General features: G+C 35.6%; 1 protein-coding gene across 1 annotated transcript in view; it reads left to right on the forward strand.

Moving 5' to 3' along the window:
* The window catches only part of LOC150092583 (GTP-binding protein Di-Ras2-like), a 138,858-nt gene that overhangs the window by 37,785 nt on the left and 78,829 nt on the right, over positions 1–22,244 (forward strand). The window contains exon 2 of the mRNA XM_090414671.1: positions 19,576–19,664. The gene's annotated coding sequence lies outside the window, so the exon portion shown is untranslated. The remainder of the gene's footprint in view (positions 1–19,575; positions 19,665–22,244) is intronic.

Here is a 22,244-nt window from a genome sequence, read left to right on the forward strand (position 1 = left end):
AGTTCTTCTTTACTTGCAAATAATTCCTTATTTGCTAGTAAAGAACTTATAATCCGCTTCAAAGTGATCGCTTGCATTTTTCATATGAACAATATATAAAAACAGGAATATCCATTTTCGGGAAATTTTAGTAGATTCTAATACGCGCACGTTTTATGTAAGCAAAAAAACACTCCCATTTCTTCTTAAAGTGGTTGTTTTATTTATTATTTGGTCTCTGGTGATCTGTTTTATTTCATCATTACGGTAGTCTAAAAAATAAAACAAATCTATATAGAAACAAAATAAATCATGCGAATTAATTGAATATTTTTAAAACAAATTTTTAAGAAAAAACAATTTAACAACAGAAATAATATTATAATAATAGACATCCGTTATGCATACAATCATGAACACGCTGCATCGGTTGGTTCCCAGAAAAATCTTCGAAAGCAGTTAACCGTATAACTTCCATTATGAACGCGAAAAAGCAATTCATCGAAGGAAAACAATTGACTGACACATTTCTAGGAATTGTGAAAGAAAAGGCTTACAAACAGTTGCTTTATTTTGAAATAATTTTTGTTTTTGCAGCGTACTGCGTACTGGCATTAATTGCAAGAAACGAAGTACGAGGGCGTGACCATCGAGAACAATCGATACGCTTTTAACGGTTTTACATATAATATTAGTGATACTAAAAACGTTAAAAAATAATTTCAGCTTTAATATTTTTACGTTCTCTTCTACTGTGCATGTAGGGGGAAATGTATGTAAGTTTATTTGTATATACCAGGGGTGTTCAACCGGTCGATCGCGGAGCGATTTTTTGTCGATCTCTTCTGTATTCCTCCTTACTTACAAATTTAATTAAAACTGAAAATATAATATTTTATTTATCATTATTTTTAATTCGCTTTAAGTGTATTGCTATTATTTATTTATTTTTCGTTAAAATTGTCAAATGAGTAATTTTCTTATAAGTCCAGGTAAATGAATTAATTTGGATCAGTGGAAGTCAAACAACGAACCGAGTTTGCACATGAAAAATTCCCAATATTAACTGATATTGCGCGAAAAATTCTGTCGTGGTTCGGATCGACATACTTGTTAGAATCCGCTTTTTCAAATATGAACGTCATAAAAAATCAATTAAGAAACCAAATGACAAATGATCATTTCGATGATTGTCTGCGATTGGCTACTTCTTCATATCAACTTGACTATGAAAATATTTCGAAGTCCAAACAATGCCAAATATCACATTGTCTTTTTTAACATAAAGTTTGAAATCAATCTGTTGTTTTTTCTAACTTTGGTTTTCCAAAATAGAGAAATAAATATTTTATTCCAATATATTTGGGTTTTTTTTTGTTGTATTAAAATATTTGTTGTATTAAAATAATTAAAAGTGATAAATAAATTTTTAAATACACAAATAAAGTTTTTAGTTGTGTATTTTTTTTAGTTGTTTATTTTTAGTTGTTTATTTGTGCGTAATTAGATATCAGGTTGGGGGAACGTGATCTATATAAGAGAGTAGATCGCCGAAAAGTCGCTCGCGTAGTAAAAAAAGGTTGAACACCACTGCCATATACAGTACTAAATAATAGAATTTGAACTTTAAAAAAGTGCAGAGTATAGTAGTTTGATAATACTTTTCGTTCGCCATAATGTGTAAAAATATATTCGTTGCACAACATTCTCAAAACCTAAAAATGCTAGTTAAAACTCGAAGCACATTAAAGAAACACATCGTCTGAAAATATTACGTGCATTTGTAGATTAACCGAAAAAATGAAAAAAAAAATGCTATTATTGTTTTTAAAATCGGTAGTACATTAACACAAAATTATCAACAACGTACCAATAATTTTGAACAAATCACCTTTGAGTTCATTTTTAATAATCAAAATTATTTATTTGTTGTTTCAATAAATGGTAGTTTCCCGATTAATTAGAATTCAATGAATTATTTTTACAGTAAACTATTTCGATAAATTGTAGTTCGATTAACATCCTTCAAATGATTTTTCTGCAAACCGCTTCAGTCTACACTTGACAAATGGAGTTAAGTAATATCTTCAGTTCACATTGGCTCGATGACAGATACTATCACTAAGAAAAGAGTGTTAAATATAGCTTTTTAACAGAATTTAGGCTGGAAGATTCTTAGGAAATAAAAAACAGCATCAAGGCTATTTGAGATCTTGGGTGGAGACCAAATATGACAACGGCAGCGCAATCTACAGTTGTTTCTAAGAAACGCAGCTTTTAAGAAAGATAAGTTTACTTATAAAAATAGGAAACTAGAGATAATAGACTCTCTGCTCTCCTGGACAAATTAGCCTCATGACTGCGGGAAGAGCACACACCAAACAGAATGTGAGAGAATAAAATAAATACTTTTTGAAAGGAAAACAGTGAGTAGTTTTGTAAGCGGTTTCCATAATTTTGATAGTGAAAAAACGGACATGTGATTTTGGGGTTTTCTAAGTGTCGGCATTGCTGGAAATAGGCGCTTGGAAACTCCGATATGATGTAGGGTATCACGACAGTGCAAGGAGGTCGAATTTTAGGAATTTGTGTAGAGAGCAAAAAGTACCTTCGGGTGACCGAGTACTCAGTAGGTCTATTACGAAATTCTACAGCCATGAAGAACGCCTGGAAATATCCTCGCCAATGAGAGTTTCAGTGTAGAGAGTAGACCTATTTTACTTTCTTCAAAGAACGACGAAGGAATTGGCGACCGTCCGCACCATGTGGATTCCAGACGATCATCAATCCTACCAACGCAACGTTATTAGCTGCTATGAAGCCAGACCTCTGACCTTCATAAAGGCCAAAGATCAGTATTTAACTTGTGTAGGCTTTGGTAAAGGCCTAGGAAGCTCAAATGAAGTCCAACTTAAGGAGCACTAAGGCATTTGTTATACAAGGAAAGCGATTAATAAGGCTTTCCTAACAATAAATAACAATAACAGATATAGATCAGGTATTTAAATCATGAGGACAGATTGCGAATGTGTGGACTACAAACTCTGGTTGACAGGAGAAAGAGAGGTGATGTGATAGAGGTCTATAAATTTCTGAATGGTGTTATACACCCTCTGTCCAAAAAGAAACCGAAGTTTTTGAAAATTGAAGAAACTAATGGCGACACCTGTTGTATCTTTCTGTTGTCGAAAGCGGCAACCTTTATTAGTGTTGTGTCAACTGTTTATGAAATGTATTTCATTAGAAGCCAAGTTATAGTGCGAAGAGTGACAGTGTGTTTTGACGAACGTTCGGTCGTCACGATATTCATGTCGTACGCGACGAATTCTCGCTATCACTCGCTTCAAAACTTCGAGATAAAACTCATCATTGACCGTTTGGCCAGGCGGAACAAATTCTTTGTGGACCCTTGGACTAGTAGAAACAAATCAGCATATTCTTTACTTTTGACTTCTCCACTCAGTACTCTGGCGCTTTGTTTCGGGCTCATACTCAAAACACCACGTTTCGTCACCAGTAACGATCATTTCAAGGAAGTCTGAATCCTTACGAGTGGTTTTAATGAGGTCCTTGCAGTGTTCAATTCGATACATTTTTTGGTCGTTGGTCAACTTGTGGGGAACAAATCGCGAATTCAATTTTCGAAGGCACAAACACTTGGTCGAAATGTTGTGCACAGTTGATTTTAGAATCCCCAATTCATCTTCAATCAATCTCACGGACGATTTCGGGTTTTCTTTGCTGAACTCGTGCACTTTTTGGATGTTAACTTCGCTCAGTCCAGTTTTTGGAGAGCCCAGCTTTTCGTCGTCCTCAAGCGTCTCACGACCACTTTGAAAGCGCTTAAACCACTCGTAAACTTGAGTACGGGATAAGCATTCATCACCGTATGCTTTTTGAAGCATTTGATGCGTTTCGGTAAAACGTTTACCAAGTTTAACACAAAAGTCAATCGCAGCTCTCTGTTTGAAACTCATTTTCCGACCGGTGTTCAAAACACACTGTCACTAGTTGACACAACACTAATGAAGATTGCCTCTTTCGACAACAAAAAGATACAACAGGTGGCGCCACTAGTGGCTTCTATTTTCGAAAGGTTCAGTTTCTTTTTGGACAGAGGGTGTAGAATATCGTATGATCAAAGTTTTCGTTTTATGAAAGTAGTGGAAGAGAACACGGGGAATTTATGGAAATTAAGCTTATTTACGGATAAGAAAGGGTTAAGAGCTGAATGTTTCGCTCACCGACCAGTGAGTGAGTGGAATAGTTTGTCTGTTGAAGTGCTACCACTACTGTTATTGAAGTAGTAGCGTGCATCTAGTGTGAATGAGTTTATGGGACGGTATGATGCCTGGTGTGAGTAATGTATAGCCTCCCTCGATCAGTCCTTGGCTTGCTAGAGGTCTCAGATAATAATAATAATAATAATAAGTAAATGGATGTTTTATTTCGAAATGCGAGTACACATATTTGAATCTGTCTAGGGATAGTCTTGTAACTTATGAATAAAAATATCTTTCGCATTTGCATCATCGCAAATGTGGTAAATAGGATAGAGAACGCAAAAAAACAGATTCAGGAGTTATAAAAGAAAGAGGGAATTACAATCCTTTGCATTCGTTCTCTCGACATTTATAGTACTTGCAGTTTAGTTAACTTTGTTGCTCTCTTGTTCGTTCTATCTCATTGGCAAACGCGATGTCCAGCAATAAAACACAAAACATAAGTAAAAATAATGCAGATAACAACTGTGCTCATTTTAGTAAAAATACTCCAGTTAGAGATGCAACAATAAAGGACTGTATCAGTAACCTGATTTTATGACGCTGTAATCATCGTCCTTGTCAGATGTTACTGTTAGGAATTACAACCGAAGCAGCTAAAGCTATGTGGCCAGTGTATTGTCTGTTAATTGCGTTTGTTTTTCTGGTCATTTTTGTCTACGTTTTCGGGATGAAAAAGCTGAGTTGAGTTTCTAGAAAATGAGAATAACTAATTCGCCTTCAGTGGAAAACCCTTATAAAGGTTTTTCGCATTCTAGACAGGGAGAAACTGTCCAATATAAGGACATCATTGATACCAACGGAGCTAAGGAGACTGAGAACGAAGATAATACAGTTCCAGCATAATCTCTAAAATTGATCTGATGAGAACTAAAAGGAAACTTAGGTGTTCCGTAAAATAGTCAGCCATAATGTTTAGAGATTTACCGTAGAGTGCTCTTAGGACTTTATACAATATACCCAGCATATTTCGTTTAGAAATTGTATTGTAGGTTTCTTAAGCTTAATTTTCCATGTATTCACCCTTCCACAATATTAATTCAAGGATGGCACTGGAAGATGACCTACGAGAATACTGGAATGTAAATAAAAATTAAGAGGATAAAATTCCCTTATTATTTTACAGCCAGTATGCGAAACTCTAAGATCGAAAACTACGATCTAAGAGTTCATGCCGAAGAACTATCGGCGAATCCAAGCATAAGTGAACACCTGGTAGTCCAACACCAAGGCAACTCGAAGCAAAGGTGGAGAAAGCTCCCTCATTATCCTTGATATTTTCTCATAATGTAAAAGCACACAGCTCCTTGGAGATGTATTCGTTTGGCTTTTCATCTTAGTTATAATATAATATAATATATGGGCCAGGTCTAACTACTCACTGATGAGACCTCAAAAAAAGTTGAAACCGGTCTGGGTAGTGACCTCTCCTCATAATGTAAAGCAGTATTACATCTCCTAGGAGCTGTGTGTTTTTACATTATGAGAAAATATCAAGAATAGTGAGGGAGCTTGCACCACCTTTGCTTCGAGTTGCCTTGGTGTTGTACTACCAGGTGTTCACTTACGCTTGGATTCGCCGATAGTTCTTCGGCATGAACTCTTAGATCGTAGTTTTCGATCTTAGAGTTTCGCATACTGGCTGTAAAATAATAAGGGAATTTTATCCCATTAATTTAATTAACTTCGCCAGAAAAAAGAAAAAAAATAGCCGTTTGGCTTTTCAACTGGAATGTAAATGTTTCCCGATAGACATGTCGAGGAGAAATATTACTTGAAGATCGAAGGTAGGCGGATAGGATTACAATGTAGAGAGGAATTTATAGTAATATAGAAACCGTATTTGATCGGTCTGAACCGAAGTGGTAGAGATTTTCTGCAAAACGCAAAACGGCAAGAAGCACAGATGCAATTTACTGATATATACACGAGTTTCCCAACTTTTGAATGCTTTGGCTGCAATTCTAAACAATCTGACCCACCCCATTGACAAGGAAGCCAAGCACAGAATCTTTGTTTTCGATGCAAGAATCGATGAAACAAATTTGTATTTGTTAAAATTTGTAATGTCCTAGAATTGCTATACAAGCATTCCCAGTATTTTACGTATACCTTACTGTTTGTTTTTCCCCTTATCTTTCTCTATTCATCACACGGTTTATTTCCACTGAACGTATTCTGTTCACATATCATAAAGCGTACAAGGGCACCGTGTGTATTGCATTTGATACATTTGTAAACAGAGTATGCTTTGAGACAAGTCAACTCCTTAAGTTACACTTCCACATGTGATGCTCTGACCTTAAACAACGCAGCATTGCGGTAAAGCAACATTCGAACACTATTCCGAAACAAGGTTGCATCAGGTGAAAAAGAACGCTTATTTTCGTATTGAACTCCTGCATGTATAGCACGTAGTTCTAGTCTCGTAAAAGACGTTTTTAAAACTGTTGCGCAAACATTAAGCATCATTTTTCTGGTCATTATTTCTTCGTTTTATTACATATTAATACCAGATTAATAAGAAATAACACTAACATGAAACTTCTTACGATAACTACAAGGAAACGGAGAAAGTATTCTTAAAATTAAATATATTTTAAATTTAATTCGTAGTTGGTGATCTACCATTTAAATACATATGAATCACGAGTATTATACGCATTATCCAAAAAATCAGCTGTGATTAACTAGGAAAAAAGCAGAAAAGCACACCGATGTGTGCGTTAAGCACCACATGTCATGGAAAAATGTGAATGAATTGGAAGGCATTAGAATTATCTGTAAATTGTGGTGTCAATGATCCCTAATTGGACAGACGCCAAACGAAAATGTTACGTGGGTCGCTTTAATCATAAAATGATTTCGTTTTATTGCTTTTTCGGGGGAATGGACTGCTAATGGACTGTACATGGTTCAATGGTCAACAGAGCGTGTTTGATCACAATGCAGACATAAAAAGCACGAAGCCCAATAACAGCAATAATGAAATTCTTTAAAAGGCATTCGTATGTACTAAATGTATTTCTGGATGCTTGCCGATCTGTTGCTAGTCCCACCTAACACGATTAGACATTAATGTCCACGACTGAGCCTTCTGTCACGTGATTCTAATATTTCGCATGTGGTTTGCTCATTATTTGAGTAAATTATTTCTGACTCTTATCTAGAAAGGTGAATATTCTGTAGAGTCATTTGTAAGGAAACGTCATTAATAGCACGAATATAAAAGCTTTATGGAGAGAAGTATTATTTTGTTGGACTGGTAATTCACAATTAGTGCAGGACCTTTTTCTTAGAAATGAAGTTTCAAACTACTTTCTGTCTTAATGAAATTCGTACCCGAATGTAGTTAAAATGATCTAATCTGATGAATAAAGCAGATAACCACAGATTGCCTGTTCGCAGTCAGTGGTCATCAACCTAATACTCTCTTCCAAACGGTATTCCTAATAATGATGCCAAACGCAAATGGCCGGATGTCTTCCAACATTTTTGTCCTCACTAAAAATGGACGAGAAAAATGTGTACTTGCTTCTAAGACTAATCAGCTAAAATAAAGAAAAAAAAAGGACGAAAATGAGATAATAACTTACTTTCATGTATCTACAATTTTAATATGAATATAAAAGTATAAAACTGAAAACGGACCATATTATTATTATTACGTGATACCACCAGAGAGTCCATAGACTCATCGAAGGAAGGCACTTGCTCTACAGCTCTCTGTCTCCACCACTCAATCCACCAAATACAACAAACCGCAACTACACCAACGCCATCTACCAATACCACTAGAATTTCAGACCATCACAAATATCCATGCCTACGGTGGGATTCGAACCGGAACCTTTAGGCTGGAGAGCGAATACGCAATATTTAAAGTAATTTTTTAAAGAAGCCAAGTATCTAAATTCGCATATTTTAATTAAGGTAATAAGTAACGTAATTCCTGTCAAACGTTTTACACACTTCGTAAATTCTTATACTGCTCTCATAAACTTCAGTTTATTAATTGAGCATCCGTTTAAATCGAGTAACAGTACGCTTAGTCGTGGTTATCAACTAAAGAAGATGTTTACTATTTACATTCTACTTGCTTCGTGCAGACAGAACTCTTCGTGTTATAGCTGCATCGTTTTTTTTCTTTATTTTTTATGTGTTCTATAAAGAGCAGCGTCTTCTTTCCTCCATTCACTAACGAGGCCACTTTGCGAATAATAAAGAGCACGTGATCATATCCACCATTCGGTGCCTACGTAGTTCTCGGGAACAGACAGCTGTTATTGCGATGTAGAGCACCCATTCGGTTGGTGATAACAGCAGAGACACAATAATTGGAGTGATGAATAATTGAACAGAAGAGTTCTCCGAAAATACCTCTGTTGGGAAATAAAGCAGTTCATTACTGGGACTGTTAATGAGGTATTGTATTCAAGTTCGTATCATAATATCACTTTCACGTATCACATAAACCGTAAAGCGTTTGCCTTACATTGTTTTGTGTAATACAACTGTATACGATCCTTTACTTCTCCTTACATCTTTAAAACACAGGATCGTAGTGATAATATCCTATTCACCACCGTAATCCATCACTTCTAGTTATTCGAAGGGCCACAGTAAAGATTAATTATTAATCAAATGGTCTTTGCCAATATCCATTAGTTCATGAAGTCAATTATCAAACGCATCTGTCCTCTTCGTTATACAAACATCTCAGCATCTTTATCTTTCCAAGAAAAACTAAAAAATATTTGCAGAAAAATATGTCTGCGCAATCTCCCTCTACGCTAAATATTTTGGATGGGTTCAAAATGAGATCATTTCGTTCAAATCTTGAGCTTCATATGAAGACGAAATACCACATGGAAAACATCCACGACACACCTAGCTATAGAATATTTTTTTCTTTAAGTGTCTATATGGAATCATTCTGTTGTGATGTAAAGAGTATTTGTTCACGTAAGGGATGACTTGATCGTTGTCTTATAATTACTGGATGGGGGAAGAGATTTCTTTTACTCTCTGTACTCCCTTTAATCCATTCCTGTATCATGGTCGTCCATACAAATATAGATACGTATTAGATAAAGACCAATTTCACTATGAAATTCTTTATTAATTCAAATAATGCAGAATGCTTATCGCCCAATTTAAATGCATATGTTGGTTCCTATAAGATTTCCAAAACAATTTCGTTCTTCATCTTTACTTTTTTTACAGTAATTTACAGATATTCTTTAGAGCAAAGAATAACTTTACGAACCGTACAAATATTCCGAACGTGTTCGAAGTTTGTACTTGCAGCACAGAATTGGCAAAGCCGACAAAATTGATTCCTCTGAATCTATGAGTAATATTTGTGAAAAACATTTGACGTCAGGGAGTTAGTTAAAGAGTAAAACTGTAGATTCAGCGGTGCTACTTTTCGATGGTTGTACGAAATAAAAAGAGTTTATTAATTCTTAAATCTTCGTAGCATAGTTGGTGACAATGATGCCCTTAGGGAAAGATCTGAATTCGAATCCCATTCAGGAAAAAACCTTTATAAAGATTCTTCAACTGAAGGCATTTTCAGCCAGTCTCATATGGAACTGCAGAAGTTTATTTATTAAATATTTATTCAATCTTTTTGAATATTTATAGTAAAAAATGAAAACGAGGGTAGTAAGATTTTTTCTTCTGGAAACTCCCTCCATGGAATATAATCTTTATATTTATTTGCATCCTTATCAGATAATTTGGGAGAGATTGAGTAGAGAAATTGTGACTCGCCAAAACTGCAGGTCACGTCTCAACTTGTTGATGGTAACCTTTTCATAAAGGCTATATTTAGCAGAATTACTGTTCTCATTTAATTAGATTTGGAAGCTAAAAAATATTCGAATGCATTTTCCACTTAAAAACATTCAGATAATCAAAAATGTACGATTGCTCAATGTATACACGGTTTCGCAGAACTCGTTCTTAATTAATGTCATTAATTTATAATTAGTAGTTATTAACTAGTTGGTAATTCATCATCAAATACCACCGAAACTAATAATGGAGTATACCAAAATACTCCGCCAACATTTATAAAAAACATATTAAACTTTGAAAATAACTAATGAATAGATCCTGTGGAAATTAAAGTGCGCACAAAACTAAAAATTCCAGAGATCGGTTGGTCTCAACAGACATAATAATTACTTACGTTCAAAAATAATTTCTTTCGCATTAAAAGTTATTAACCATTACTTAACAGCCGCCTTCGACGAACATCTCATAGCGATTTCTACATCCCTGAACTATGATGGTTAACTGCAGCCTTCATTTTTTTTTAAATCATTCAACTCTCTATAAACGTCTTCTTATTAAATCGATTACTTCCAAGGAATGATTGATGCTGGGACATTAATTTTTGTTCGTTTTTACAAAAGCTATAAATTATGGTCTTATTTCCATATTTGTTAAAGGCTAGCGCATTTAAAAAAAAAAAAAAAACGTTGTTCTCTCATGACATCATTAAAATGGTCATTTATCTCCCATTAAGTATTGTATTACTATCTAAAGACATGTGATATCATATTATGACAAACTCAACTCCTGCTCTTTCTCCTCACTGTGATTCTTAAAATAATTTTATCATAATTACTTTTCCAGTGCTCTGTTAAGTGTAAGTTGAAACCATTACTGGCAATAACAAATACCGTGTTTAAAAAATGACAAAATTTGTTGACAGAGGAGTTAACAGAGCCCTAAGAAATCTGATCAAAGTGATTAAAAAGAAAGCTATCACGTTTCAGATTAATATTTTTCCTTATGATACAGATCAAACTGAATAATTATGTTTATCACCATTTCTACATATTCTCTCACGGTGTTTTTCATAAATATCATACAGCAGTGAATCCTTAGAGAAAATTCAATTAAAACTCCTCGAAGAATGCATATCGATTAATAGAAGAAGCGGAAAATTACTTATGGATGCTGGAAAAAGTCCCTTATTTGCAATTCGTTTTCATATAAAGTTCAGGGAACTTGTCATCCATCTTTTGGGAATATATCACTGGTTAGGAGAACGTGAATTCCCTTCATTAGGTCTGCATCACGACCGCGCATCACTTAATCCTGAGGCCCAGACATCTCCACACACTGCGTGTTATATCCCGCGCTGCCGGTACCATGGTAACAAGACCAGGAAGAGTCAGTTGACGTTAATGGCTTTGCTTCCGCGACACGGTTGGAATTTCCTATGGGAACCGCTCTTATCTTGACTCAAATATCATGTCGAAGAGATTGCACTTATATTTCTTCCCCTTCTTTTAAATATTGACTTAAGATGAATGAAGATGGGGAGAAAGTGTCCAAGAAATTTGATAAAGGGTGGCACCTCTATGTCAAAAGAACTTGACACATGAGCTAGCCAAACGTATAGTTAAAAGCCATTAATGATGATAGTCAGTACGATAAAACACCCACAGAAGGAAAGCAAGCAAAGTATCGATTATATCCTGGTTATTTCCTTCAGATTTAAGAACAAACATCAATTTATATCCTGGTCTTCTTACTTATATCGTTCTGTACCATTTGTTCTATTTTCAGTTTTACTTACAATGTTTTCTTTTCTTAAATATATTACAGGTATTGACTTCGCAAAATAAAAGATTTCGCTTGTAATATTTGCATTACCGTGAAGATCTTTGATTATATAACATTCATTATAGCTAGTTATGGATTTCGGTACATCTAAAGTAATCAATTAGCTCATGCAGAAAGGATGGTCTTCTGTCTTCTCTACTAGATGACATAATTGATCTTCATACAATTTTATGATTTAAAGCAGATGTAATTACTCTTGCAATCTGCCGTCAAGTGTATTCTTGTAATCAAGGGACCTGTTTCCTTTAATGATCCTGAGCTTGTTGCATGTTTGATCTTTCTAATGGCAAAACCGTGATTCACAGTACAGAAAAGGTAACCTTATGATCAATGGAGACATACGAAGTCGAATTTAGGACTTTGTTTCTTACTTCACATGACAATGTCTAAAGCTCCTAACCTTAGCTCATAATCTATCTATTGTAGGGCTAACTTTAACTTTTTGGTTAAAAAATAAGCAGCATGCTGCACGACCAACTTGCCTAGAAAAAGGAAGAGAAATCAAAAATAATTAAAAAGTAAATTTATTCTTTTGTCGAATGTTTGGCAGAGTCAGATTATATACCTGGTGCTTATCGAGCAATGTACCGAAATGCCTATACATCTATCCACACACACACACGCACACACACGCACGCACGCACGGCGAGAGAGAGAGAGTCCAGTCTTATTCTAATGAGATCACCATTGTAATGCAATTCGGATTTCTTCGCATAACAACCAAATCTTATTAATCAAGAATATTAAAAATTCGGATTTTTTTACACTACTTTCATGCCTATCCATCGTTAACATAATATCAGATCTAAGAGGAAACTCAGACCTCAGTTCAATGTCTTAAGCATGGCTGTGTGGTGAAATGTTTCACAGAAATTCTTTTGTATTCATGGTATCCAGGAATTAAAGCATTGATCAAACAAGGGATACGAACAGGATATTTAAACTCATTATAGAGCAATTATACTTTCGTCCTACCATTCATGATATAGCATTAATTCCTATTCGATAAATCATGCTAACTTATTATTGTCGACAACCCAAGAGAAGTCACAAGACCTGTACACAACAGTGATGTAACTGCTATATACGGACCTAAATAAATTGAATAAGGAATTATAAATACTGTTTCGCATTACAGTATAGTAAATATGTCCGTGAAAAACGATTATTCTTTACGAATATAATTATAATCAACCTGTAGCTACTTTTGCAAGCATCGAAAGTGACTGCGTGTCCTTACTGTGCGCTGGCGAACGTCCAGTTATTCTAAGAATCCTCAGTACTTATTTCTTTTAAGCCTGTGGCGTTATTTCTGTTTTAGCTGTTGCACAAAAGAAATGAATTTATCAATCCAGATTTAAACGAAAATAATCATTCTCTTGAAAAGAAATTCTCTCCAAAATTTCCACATTGAACAGAGAGCCATTATGGATTTGGTACCTGGACAAAAATAATTCCTAGGGTTTTAATTAAATCTTTTAAATCAGCGCCTGAAGAAAAGCGCTTCAGTTATTTCGCTCCTGCGAGAGCGCGTTATTTGGTATGGCGAGCGCAAGACGGGGGTGGGGAAGGACAATTCTACAGCATTCACTTATAGAAACAAAACACTGCATCATCACTTGTCTGACTTCTCTGTTATCCTCGTCATCCCTTGAATTTTTCGAATTAGTGTATTTCTTTATCTTCTTCTGAGTAGTCATTGGCTTGAAGATTTTGATCCTTGATGTAATTCACCCTCTTCTGTCCAACTGCTTTGGTCTGGTTGACAATACGGCGAAAGCAAGTAAAGTATGACGGAAAGAAAGAAAAAAAATTTTCACCGTATTATACAGAGCTTTAGCTTAAAAAACCTTGTACAGGTTATCGCGTCGAAAGTGCCCTCTTCTGTTCAAATTTCTCAAGTGTTTTCAAAGTTGTAATTGCTGACTTCGCAAAACAGCTTGTCAAGTCTGCGATTTCTTAACAGATTAATAGATTTTTTCCCCTCTTACAGCAGCTGCAAATCCAAAGTAGAGCATGCAGTATAAATGTACTTGTTAGCTACAAGGCTGATTCAACTTCAGTTTTATAAAGATGGCATAACACGTACTGTAGATTTAAGAGTTCCATGGAAGATTGCTGAATTTCGAAACAGAAGTGCACTTTTAAGGTTGTTTGACGTTATGGCGCTTTCAAAAACTGCACTGTCGTAGAATAAAATTACCTTTTTTTTCCCCTGACTCTTCGTGTTCTGATCAAAATTTAGTAACCATTGAAACATTTAGTCCTTCCCATTTTAACTCTTTTAAATCAGCTTGGTCTCCTTCTAATTGTCATTCCTGGTTAGGACACTCTTCATATATTTGCGCACACAATAATAGCACCTTTCTCCTGACCGTATCTAAAAGTGTCACTTTTAAGACTCACCAATTCTTCCTGCTCGACAACAATCCCTATTTATAGTGGCTAGCTGCAACTTTAAAGAAATAGACTTACGCGAAGTTTCTCAACCATGCATGGTCGACTTCAAATCGATTAAATCTAAGCCTTAAGCAATTTATGGGATGTCTCTTTTATTATTATTATTCAGAGTAAAATATTATTCACTCATCATAACCATTTAAAAGCTACTTTATTGCGTATCAAGGCTATCTTCCGTAAATGACTTATTCCTGTTGATCAGCCTACACGTTTAAAAATCTTTTTGAACATCCAACGCGTGTAGCTTTCCAAACTATTCGATCGATTAATGCTTTTCAAAACGTAAACAAGTGTTTTAGAATTAAAATCACCCATTATCATAATATTAATTACTAACATAGAACTTTTAATCTCTTCTGATCTCATTCTTCCATTTAATAATAATGAAATCTGCTTAACAAACATCTCCCTTTAGCGCAGTGCTGTTCAATCTTTTAATACTTAGTGCCCACTTTCGTATGGGTAAAATTTTTTTACCGCACACTAATATTTAAATTGAAAAAAAAAGTTACACGCCCTAGATAAAACAATAAAATTAATTAAAGGCATCTTTAATTTTGTGAGAGCCTTGAGCCTGATGCTGAGAAACTAAATGTTGGATGTCTGGTTCGATTTTCGTAAGGAACAAGTGAAAGTCTTCTCTTTCAGTGATTTTCAGAGATTCTGGGTTTGGCGACAACATGATTAACAGCACTAAAGCCTGATTCTACTAGATATGAGGTAGGGAAAGGTAGCATTAAATTAAATATTATTTTCCACAGATCAGCCTCATTTTCACATTCAAAAACTGTGTGACACTCTCATATAATTCAACAAAACGAGTCAAGCATGCAACCTTTGCCAACGAACGTGTGTGTAGCAGTAACTTAATAAATTGCTCATTGTCCTGGCACAGCTGTCGAAACATTTTGTCATTTTTGGCATTCGATTTTATCTAATTTATAGCCATAATTATTATACTTAATGATGAATGAAGACTTGCACTCAAATGTTTTCGTACAAGATATTGTCTATGTACCACACAATGAATACACAAAACGTTTGGCACCTTCAAATAGGCAACAAAACCGCGATAGCGACCTATCATTGATGGTGCTCCATCAGCAGTGCATGCAACAATATTGTTCAAGGGTATATTATTTTTTACAAAGTACTATTTCACAACAACAAATATTGATAATCCTTTTGTATCTGTAATAAGATTTAAAGTGAATAACATTTCTTCTTGCAATGTACTGTTTTCATCAAGGTACCATACATATGCCATCAATAAAGCATCATCTGCAATTGTAGACTCGTCCAACGTGCATGGAAAATGATGAGTTTCTCCAATGTTATGGATTTCACCACTCTTTTGCAATTTATTGTGATATACGATAAACTGCAGTTAATCCATCTTCGTCCTTTGCATTTTGTTTCTTGAATGATGCAGTTATTGTAGAACGATGTTGAAATCTTTCACACAGTTCTTGAAAATATTCAATGGTCTTATCTTTATCTTTTAGATGCTTTGTAGTAAGATGTTCTCGCAATCGCCTTGGTTTCATTGTTACGTTAAAAAAAAGTCTTCGGGCATAGTAAACACATTGGAAGCTGTTTGTTTGATCGATTCCATGAAGCCCATCTTCAGATACTTTGGTAAATAGCTGCGAGAATATTTAATTTTTTTGAGACATAATTTAATATTTGTTCAAATTTGCACAAATTATTCAAATCAGAAGACAATAATAATAATAATAATAATAATAATAATAATAATAATAATAATAATAATAATAATAATAATAATAATAATATAAACATTCAGAAATCTCATCAGGCGGGTTGAACGAAAAAGTTTTGACACAACCCTGTTTTATGTATGTTCAACACTTGTACAGCAGTATGCATTCCGAGCATTCGACCAATAGCATGGCACGGAATAAAAGTTTTGGAACATTCTTCTACTATAGTACTGGCCTAAAAATTATTTTTTAATATTTATGATAATCACTTTTTCTTTTCACATACATTCTCTCACAAATTTGAGTTTGTATATTTTGGATGTTTTTAATACAACATGTAATTATTCTACCTTCCACCTGAAAGCTTAAATCGCCCACTAGTAGGCGCTACCATCTAGGCTGAATATCATTGATTTAGTGAATACATTTCATAGTACAGAAAATATTCACTATATGCAGCCATTTTTTTGAAGAAATATTTTCTTTGGCATACAAAAATTATGCTGAGATCATATGGATCTAAGATATTAGAAAATCAGTAACCATGGCGAAAGGATAAAAATAATTTTTATAAATATAAAAATTGCTTACCATGCATGGAAGAAACGTTTCCCCTTCCAAGTCTACGTGTATGTTAAACAAGATCCAAATCCAATCCATGAATAGAATTCGTAGCCTGACACAAGATGGTTTTCTAAACTGCAAGTGTTCTTCATAGAAAAAAGATGCAGCTGACCATGCACAAGTGAAGTGAATGTTGAGTTTGTAAAAGAAGCATTTCTGAAGAGACTCTTCAAGTCAACAGCGATGCTGTTAGTAAACTTCAAAAAGCCTCGCATCAGGTTCGTCAACTTCTCTACAGAATACAACACTAGTTCCCTTACAAGACGGAACTTCTACACTTTAAAAGGAGATGACAAACTGTACCACACGGCATTGACAAAGTAAACTTATGCGTCTATATAACGATGACAAAAACATCTGCAACTCTTTTCAACCAAATTGAAGTCTTTTCAACCAAATCATAACACGGCTCACGGCTGGAACTACAAATTGCATATTATTACACGTTTCTTCCATGCATAGTAGCATTTTGTTTTAATTTAAATTAAAATATTCATGAATATTTGGTCCATTCTGTGTGAAAACAGATAACGGCAGATGGTTGTACTCTTCAACGAAGTATCAATTCGGGAACGTATGGGTAAAGCCTCGTATGTACTAGTCCCAGTAACGCACATCAGGAAATAATGATAGTGCTGTTTATGAAGTAAGTCTTATAATAACAGATGTGTAAATACCCATTCTGAAGAAGAACAGGTGGCCTGCATGCTAAAAGGAAAATTTTAGTGTTCAGCCACATGTTGATCTTACAGTTTTATTAAAACACCAAAGCGTGATTCGTGTAGAAATTAGTTCACGTGATTTGAATTATCACTGACGTAAATGGGAGGCATGAGAAATGTTATATCTATCACATACATGAATCAAGATTATCTACTTTGCTTTGGTCAAAAAACAATCACTTTAAGTTGCAGTGACTGTATTTAACACTGCGTATTCGTTGTAGAAATTATATAAATAGAAATGCATACTTTGTGCATGGAACTAACCCCTTCAATATACCGAGAAGAATTTAAAAAGGCACGTATGTGAAGACAAATTTAAAGAAGACAATCGATAGATTTTTTTCTAAGATCAGGCTAATGAAGACATTGGAAGTACTCGGCGGAGAAAGAGGGACTTTAGCGGGAGCAAAACAGCACACTGCAATAAGAAGGGTAATTTGTTGAATGGTAAACAAGTGAATAAATTTACAATGGAATTTACATGCTTAAATCATCCACGCTCGAAAAAAATGCAGCTCTTTCAAAGTTCCACTCAATGAAGAGGAAATGTCTTTAATTTTATTCTTCTTCAGTTATTTAGTGGTTTATTGATTTTGCAATTATCTCGAAATTGCACTCTCTCCATTCTCTCCCTGAGACTCTTCGATATCTGTTGTTGCTGTTTCCTCAGTCTCTCCTGTAATACCAAATAAACGAATGGAGTTTTGTTCGACTAAGCTAACAATTTTCTAACAGAGCACGTCGTAACGGTTAACAGAGGTAGTAAAACATTTAGACAATTTCTAAGGAGTAAAAGTAGGTTGCATTGTACACTGTCTACAGTTTTTTTTTCGATGCTAGCTGCAAGGTGACGCTCTGTCTGTACTTTCTAGCAGTAACAAGTGTGAGAAGATATTTTGTGTCTGTTGGTTCTACTAACTGAGATTCATGGGTTTTTCTCATCCCTGGTCACCTTGAAAGAGCAAATGGTTTTCTGCCAAAAAAGCTAAACACGCAGCTTTGGATAGCAAATAGTGATAAATATTTCTGAGATCATTTTTCTTCTTCCCAAGTGACGCAAATCGATGATGGCCAGTAAAGAAAGGGAAGACTTTCTCTCTCTCTCTCTCTCTCTCTCTCTCTCTCTCTCTCTCTCTCTCTCTCTCTCTCTCTCTCTCTCTCTCTCTCTCTCTCTCCCAGCGACAATAACAATAAAAAATATCACGCTATCTTAATGCTTCAAGCCTTTCAAGTTGACAAAAATGCTTTTAGTAGTCAGTGATCATTACAAAGTACTTGTTCACTGTCTCTAAGGAGAGAATACTAAAAAAAAAGTGAATAAATAAAAGACAATGCTAAAGTTAAAGAAAGAATAAAGCTAAAGTAAGTGACTATGCTTCGAAGATACCTTCGGGCAGATAAAAGAATAGGAGCGAAAGATAAAAGGTAAAGATCCAGATGGTCTGGATAACGAAAAGAGTAAAATCTTGCAAATGAAAAAGAACGTGGCTAAGGGAGAAAAAAAATAATAAAGCACTTAGAAAGAGAGCAACTTCTATCTTTCCGTGGGCTAATTTGTTCAGTCGCAGAATACAAAATGTTTCGAGGGAATCCATGCTGACATATGTGAAACTGGTAGGAATTTATTTAGATGAAATGATTGCAATTCATTTCATCTAAATACTTCAGTATCTTCTAAGCACGCAATTGTGGACACAAAGCTGCTAGTCATGAGTTAACTTAAGCTGCTTCCATTGAGACAGATTTATGTGGTGTTGTGTAATTAATTTTAATTATTTAAAATCCCAAAATGTTCATTCTGTTTGTAATTTCTCAAACAAACATCACGAATATGAATAAATGCCTTCCAATCGTTTTAGATTTTGTGAATTTCTGTTTACTTCTATAAAGTATATTATATAATTAGAGACGTTAATTTTTATTTCATCATTATATAGGATTAAAATTTGCTTTAAACTTTCAATTGTGGTGTACCATATTTGTATAGCAAAACAGAAATAGTCAAAAATAATTACCGAATCTTGAATCATCAACGATATTATGAAAAATAAATAAATAAAACAAGTACACACTATAAGTGATCCCAATGCCATTATAGATAATTCGAATTGTTCTTTTTCTGTGTTATTTCAGATATGTCGGAGAGGAACTCACACCTTGAGTGAATAATACTTGAGTGTTACGTAATCACACATACTACCGGCATACTGGGTGATAAACAGGTAAGAGATAAGTAAATGGTGAGACATAACTAAACATTAATAGGAAAACAAGACGAATATCATGTCATATGACCAAATAAATACTCTGGGGTATCAAAGAAAATTACTGCATCACAGAAAAACTAAACACATATGACCTCAATGAATATAGGAATACATATTGCGCAATATCTGCAATTTTAGCCGAACTACGACTATTTGGGTCGTATAAAGCTGAAGTCACTTACCTGGGATAAAACTGCCAAGGTCCAGAACAAATATCAAGTTTACATACACAATTAATAAGCGATCTTAAGCGGAACTTGTAGAGGACGAGGAAAACTCAAACTGCTTCTTTTTTTTTTAATCAAATGGAGGTTTTTCAGTGACCACTCATACCTTTTGTAGCATCTGAGACTCTAATCAAAAGGATTTAATCTTAAAATATTTATTGCACTCAATATTTTTCCTTTTAATAAGTATATATTATAAAGAATAAATATACCTAATATTTTACTACATCCAATATTGAATATATAAAAAAATAAAAATAAATGAAAAGTTGTCTGAAAAACAATCTGTAAACCAAGGAGTAAGACAGAGATGCCCTCTGTCTCCAACACTTTTCAATATTTACATTAATGAAATATTAATACAATGGAACAATCAAGGTATAGAAATTTCCCAGAATAACAAAATAAATACGCTGTTATTTGCAGATGATCAGGTAATAATATCGGATAAGGAAGACAATTTACAAAGAGCAATATATAATTTAAACATTATAGTAGAACAATTTGAAATGAAAATTTCCATAGATAAAACTAAAACAATGGCATTTTGTGGACAAATTCCAGTTAGAAGAAAAATAGTTATTAATCACAAAATAATAGAACAGATAAATACTCTCAGATATCTTGGATGTAAAATATCATATGATGGAGAAAAAGACATAAAATTAAAAACTTCAAATTTTTTACAGATTATAGGCCTGATGAATAGAACACTCAACCAGTGGCGGCCGGTGAAAATTTTAAATAGGGGTGCTGCATATACAAAAAAAAAAAAAAAAAAAAAAAAAATTTCCTAGTCAGTAATGAATTTATTAATAAATAAATTTACATATTAAAAATTGCTTTATTAAAAATATTTCGTCCTCACCACGAACAAACACCAATAATAAAAGTTTCGTATCAATAGCAATGACAAGCGCAAACGAATATCGGCGTTAGATCGCAGTGCATTTGTTTCGTATAACGATAATTAAAAAAACATACTTCTTTTCATATGTTCAACAGTTCGTCATAATTCAGCCTTCTATCGATAATAAATAAATAATTAAATTTTATTTCAACAAAATAAATAAGATTTACAAAAAAATAGTTCACCACGAACACGCACTGATAATAAAGGTTTCATATCTCACAGAAATAACGAGCGCAGGCATAAGATACACTGCCCAAGCAACAGTGTATCTAATGACGTAACGTGCAACGACAGCAAACGAAGATCGCAGTGCATTTGTTTAGTGTAACGATAATTGAAAAAATATTATTCTTTTCCCCCCCCCCCACCCCCCCCCCCCCCCACCCCCCCCCCCCCCCACCCCCCCCCCCCCCCACCCCCCCCCCCCCCCACCCCCCCCCCCCCCCACCCCCCCCCCCCCCCACCCCCCCCCCCCCCCACCCCCCCCCCCCCCCACCCCCCCCCCCCCCCACCCCCCCCCCCCCCCACCCCCCCCCCCCCCCACCCCCCCCCCCCCCCACCCCCCCCCCCCCCCACCCCCCCCCCCCCCCACCCCCCCCCCCCCCCACCCCCCCCCCCCCCCACCCCCCCCCCCCCCCACCCCCCCCCCCCCCCACCCCCCCCCCCCCCCACCCCCCCCCCCCCCCACCCCCCCCCCCCCCCACCCCCCCCCCCCCCCACCCCCCCCCCCCCCCACCCCCCCCCCCCCCCACCCCCCCCCCCCCCCACCCCCCCCCCCCCCCACCCCCCCCCCCCCCCACCCCCCCCCCCCCCCACCCCCCCCCCCCCCCACCCCCCCCCCCCCCCACCCCCCCCCAAATTATATCATTATTTTATAAATGCCATTGAACAACACAGTCTAAATGTAACCCGACATCACACTTTGTACATTATTTCCTAACATTTTTCTTACAGACCGCACATTTTCTTTGTTTTCCATCTAATGTTCTCTCTAAATAATGCCCAGCAGGATTTTTTCTCACGTCTTCTGGTACACGCTTCTGTGAATATTTTTCTCTTTTAAATTTTTTATCAAATCAAAACTTGTGAAAAAGTTATCGAAGTAAAAGCAGTGTTGTTCTGGTTTGTCTATAGTTGCCATCGTATTCAATATTACCGTCATACCTAACCCATTCGTATCTGTTTCAGAATTACTTAGTTTGCCTTCATAGATTTCCGCGTTATAGCAATACCCGGTCTCCGCGCAACACATAGCCCATTGCTTGAAACCGAAACGAATGGGCTTGTCCCTAATAAATTGTTTTAGATAATGGTGACCATAATAACGCACCATTCGTTCATCAATACTAATATTATGGGAAAATACTCCAAATTGCATGAAATTCTTATTCGGCT

Source organism: Typopeltis vanoorti, chromosome 25, assembly GCF_054136105.1.
Source record: "Typopeltis vanoorti isolate ZY-2024b chromosome 25, IOZ_Tvanoo_1.0, whole genome shotgun sequence".
Lineage (NCBI taxonomy): Eukaryota > Metazoa > Arthropoda > Arachnida > Uropygi > Thelyphonidae > Typopeltis > Typopeltis vanoorti.